Here is a 5,604-nt window from a genome sequence, read left to right as displayed (position 1 = left end):
AGATACTACGATATTTGATTTGAACGTATAATTTTGTCTTAAGGTAGAACCTATGTCGGAGAAGTCTTTGTCGCAAGATTTTCAAACTTTTCATAATGAAAAATCAGCACTTGCTTATCAATCAGTTACAAATACATGACATGTTTCCTTGTTATTAAATGTAATGCAGCCAGTTAAACATGGTATGATAAATACATATTGCGATTTCACAATATCAGTCATTTTTAGCTAGGGGTACATGCAAAGAAGACAAGAAATTCACAAAATTACTTCTTTAAACATCGTTGTTTTTATTGTTTATCAATTGAACAGTATTAAACAATATTTACCGAGAATAAATTTCTTTTTTTTTCTCAATTGACATAAAAGATATGTCCACATGTTTAAAACTGTAGGCAAATGAACGCTATTTATTTTCAGTAAATTTTCTACCCTACATTTGTTTATATTTTTCAGAAGTCTTTGTCACAAGGTTTCCAATCTTTAATATGATAAAGAACATACCAAATGATTACGAAAAGTGAATAAAATGCGCAGTATATACGTTTCGCCTCTAACGAATGAAAGATATGTTATTTACCGATGTTAACATTCTTGACCTTTTTGCACTTACACGGATTTTATTATTAAACGGCTGTTTGGGGTTACTTTCAGATTAAAAATGCTTACAAAAAATTGTACTTTTAATCTAAAAGATCATATTTAATAGAGAAATTGTAATAAAACTCAAAGAACGTAAATAAGTGACGATTAATTATGAAAAGGAATGCACATCATTTCATGATAGATATCACAAAATGTACTCACAATCTACAACACGTACATCTTTGACTTAGACACATTTCATCAAGATATTACACTATTTAGCTAGCTATTTTTAATAGGATTTTTGCATTCCTTCAAAATAGTTACATACCATTTACATTTTACAGTAAGCTGTAAAGTACTAGAAATGACACTGAATTAATTATGACGTCATAATGGATCTAGCACAGGCTAAATACATTCACTAGTTATGATGTCATACGACGTAGGTTCTACGTTAAAACAACAACATCATTTATTTTAAAGAGAACAGAGGCTTTCACTAAGATTATAATGTATTTTCTGTACATTTGTTGATCAAAATATAATGAAGGATATGGAATTTCTGATACATGTTTATAGATACTTGTATAGTGGAGAATCATAGAAAGAAATATTTGGTATATCACTTTAGTAAAACTATATTAAAAAAACTGTTCCCCCAAAATGTGCCTGTGGACGTCATATGAAATTATGAAAGCCATGAAACAATAATTCTTAAGTTCACATTGTTAATAAAAGTATTATATGTCATGCTGGTATAATATATATGTACATGCATTCTAGAACAACTTGAGGTAAAAACAATAAGAAATCATTACATCCATCACTATCAGATAAGAGTAAGACATTCATACAAGCCATCTGCAATATTTGGCAACAACAATTTTTTTTTTGACAGATTGAAATGCATTTCTCGCAGGTTTTCCTTGAACGGGAAATGAGTAAACAGGTTTGGCCAGATAACTTTAATACTTTATGATCATCTTGTTTAATATCACATGCCATGTTATTGACAATTTTATACTGGGGAGAAAGAGGTGATCTATACAAGCTATACCTAATTTCTAAATAATGAATACTTTTTCATCTTCTATGTCCAAAAAGATTTATGCAATTTTTAACATAACTGTCTTCACAACAAGTTAAGACTTTTCAAAACTGCTGTTTGTTTGTACTCAGAGCAATACTAGAAAAGTCAAAGTTTGAGCATGATTTAGAATATTGCAAAAGGGAAGAGAAACTCAGATTGTTGTACACCTAAAGATAAATTAACTTCCATTTATCATCAGATGCGTGTAATTCATTGTTTTATCAATTACTATATTCATAATTTTAAGAAAATCAGGTTGTATGTGTGGAACACTACCTTAAATGGCCAAACCAATGTTAGACACAGAGGATTTCAACCTGTGAGCAGTAGAAAGATTTATATTTTTCTAGCTATTGATCTGAACGTTTTTGCGAAAAAGGAGTTTAAAGTTGATAAATATTTCAAGTTCACATTATTTCAAATAGTTGTCAATGTATTTTTTTTTTTACAATACTTATATTACATTACATGTACCAATGCCCTAATAAATGCTTTTTGAATTACAATAAAAGCGTAGAATATATAAAGATTTACTTGAATCCATTTTAATAAAATGATTTAATCACAATGATATTTTTGGTTCTTTTATTTCGTCATCAAATTAGGAGCACTTGATTTTTTGCATAATACTGAAAAGAGGCATTGTACAGATGAATTTTCGGTCTTCAAAGAAGTAGAACTTTGCCACAATATTTCTCGGACACTCATTAGATTTACTTCAATAATTAACTCTCTTCATTCGTTCGAATAGTGATTCATAATCTATTCTGAGGGAATCATGAAGCACTTTTTCCATATCTTTCTCGACACGCTCTTGATACCCGATCACGGGGTTGTCTCTCATGCATCTTGCCCAGGGATTAATCATCGTACTTTGCATTTTCTGCCTCTTTAACTGATTGCGGTTTATCTTTCACTTTTGTAATTTTCTGCATCGGATACACTGGTCTAAGCTCTTTCTGTCGTTATTTATCACTGTTCTATTTGACGCCGTGTAATTCTTAAAATCGAACACCTTTCCTAGTCTGCTCACATTTAACTTTAAACTTTAAAATCAGTCTTCATCTTAGATATAGGAGGAGATAATCATTTGATCCTCTCAAAAGTATTGCAAAAATTGAAATCTTTTTATTAATTTTTTTTTAAACTTTGACGTATTTATTTTCTTAATTATGATATGATGACGAATTCACCGCATTGTTACACAACGACTGTTTGAGCTCTGAAAGAAAATTAAATGAATTGTACATTATTACAGACAGTAAAAATAACAAAAAACTTACATTTACATACATTGTGCGATATGAAGAACAATTTTAAAAACAGAACATTTATTATAAAAGGAATCTTGTTCAATTTGTCAAAAAATATTCAGAGGATAAAGATCAAAATATTTTTTTTTAAGTTTGATCTATTGAAAAACAAGATGTGTGTTGTGAAACACTGATGCCAGATTATGACGAAGATTGAAGTTTTTCAATTGCAAGTCAAAATCCAAGGTCGAAAAGCCAATAATGTTGATATCTAGAAAATGGTCTTATTACAAGTAAAACATCTGTGATTTATTAAGCCCTAGTAATATATGTTCAAAGGTCATAGCCTAGAATTACGTTTTTTTTAGAAAGGGATCAAAACCTAAGGTCACGGTGAAAAGGTCAAAATTATTTAAAACTATCTAAAGGTCTTGGTCAATTTAATGGATACTCATGCATTTGAATTTAGCTGTTTTGTAAAAGTCGATCAAACTCCATGATCAAGAGGTCAAATATAGTGGCAACTGAAAAAACATCTTATCACAAGGGATTCGCCAGTGATATATGAACGCAATATCCAACCATCCAAAAGTTATTAGCAAAGTTAATGCTTGTGCAAAAAGAAACAGATAGACACTCAGATAGATAGACAGACTGATTGACGGACAGGGCAAAACTTATGGACTTCAAATCTTCTATTACGAGGGTTAAAAGAAAACAGTTTAAACCATAACAAATTTAGAGTCAATCTTATTTTGATATTATCAGTTCCAAAAACAAGATGTGTTTGTGAAACACTGATGCCCCCGTATGGCAACATAGCGAAGGTTAAGCTTTCTCAAATGCAGATCAAATATGTTGGTACCAAAGTAAGGCCTTTTCACAAGAAATGCAAAATATAAAACGCTAGCTACACCTGTTACAGGGTTATGACCAAGGTTAACATTTTTAATATAGGACAAACTCCGTTCAAGGTCAAAGGGTCAAGTTTGTTAGGTTCTAAAGAAAGGCTTTGTCTCAAAGATTACGTATGGGAAGTATGAAAGCGCTGGCCCTTACCGTTCAAAAGATATGGTCAAGGTTAAAGTTTGTAAAAAGTAAGTCAAACTCCAAGGTCAAGGTCAACGGATCAAGATTTTAGATATCCAATGAAAAGTCTTGTCACAAGGATTACACATGTGAAATATGAAAGCTCTAGCCCCTACTGTTCAAAAGTTATGGTCAAGGTTAAAGTTTGTATAAAGTAATTCAAACTCCAAGGTCAAGGTCAAAAGGTCAAAGTTCAAATGAAAGGTCTTGCCATAAGGATTAAATTTGCGAAGTATGAATGCCCTAGCCCGAACCTTTCAAAAATTATGCTCAATGTTGTATTTTAAAGTATATTAAACTCCAAGGTCAAGGTCAAAGTGTCAAGGTTCTTGGTATCCAATAAAAGATCTTTTCATCAGGATTATATATGTGAAGGACGAAAGCGCTGGCCCATACCGTTCAAAAGTTATGGTCAAGGTTAAAGTTTGTAAAAAGTAAGTCAAACTCCAAGGTCAAGGTCAACGGGTCAAGATTTTAGATATCTAATGAAAAGTCTTGTCACAAGGATTACACGTGAAATATGAAAGCTCTAGCCCCTACTGTTCAAAAGTTATGGTCAAGGTTAAAGTTTGTATAAAGTAATTCAAACTCCAAGGTCAAGGTCAAAAGGTCAAAGCTCAAATGAAAGGTCTTGCCACAAGGATTAAATTTGCGAAGTATGAATGCCCTAGCCCGAACCCTTCAAGAATTATGCTCAATGTTGTATTTTAAAGTATGTCAAACTCCTTTGTCAACGTCAATGTGTCAAGGTTCTTGGTATCAAATAAAAGATCTTTTCATTAGAATTATATATGTGAAGTATGAAAGCCATACTTCTTATTGTTCAAAAGTTATAGCCAAGGTTAAAGTTTTTTCATAGGTACGGAAATCACCAAGGTCAAGGTCAAAAAGTTAAGGATGTTGGTATTCAAAGAAAGGACTTACCACAAAGAATGTATATGTGAAATATAAAAGTCCTGGTATCTAGTGTTCAAAAGATATGGCCAAAGTAAAAGTTCAAAATTTTTGTGTTAAAGTGGGTCAAACTCCAAGGTCAAGGTCAAAAGGTCAAATTTGGTGGTACCCAAAGAAAGGTCTTGTCACAAGGAATACACATGTGATATATGACTGTCATAGCTCCACTAAATCAAAAGTTATAGGCAAGATTAAAGTTTTTGCGGACAAACAGACAAACAGGGGGGGGGATAACTCTTACGAATCACCAAAGCGTTTGAAACGGATATGACTAGAAGATATGGCGTAAAAGAAGTCGAACATGAGTTATCGTTCATATAATGAGTTATCGTTCATAAGATGCGTAATACGTCATCACTAGAGACCAATTCACTCGTACATGGAATATTCCACATGCACTAAAATAAACAGAAATAAAATAAATATTCTTTCATAATATATAATACATATTTGGTTGGTAATTTATTTCTTATTTCATCTGTAATATACAATGGGGTTATTATATATAAATCCGTATGCTGGAAAACGGAAATGTCAGTAAATATAAACAATTTATCAATATAAATTATGGATAAATTATAGACTAGCGTGGATTGATTTTAATGAAAAATAAAAGGAGTTGAGGTATAT

The sequence above is a fragment of the Saccostrea cucullata genome, unplaced genomic scaffold (genome assembly GCF_032062105.1).
Source record: "Saccostrea cucullata isolate Sc308-1 unplaced genomic scaffold, CSIRO_AGI_Scuc_v1 ctg2958, whole genome shotgun sequence".
Taxonomy (NCBI): domain Eukaryota; kingdom Metazoa; phylum Mollusca; class Bivalvia; order Ostreida; family Ostreidae; genus Saccostrea; species Saccostrea cuccullata.
This window is presented reverse-complemented; position numbering follows the sequence as displayed.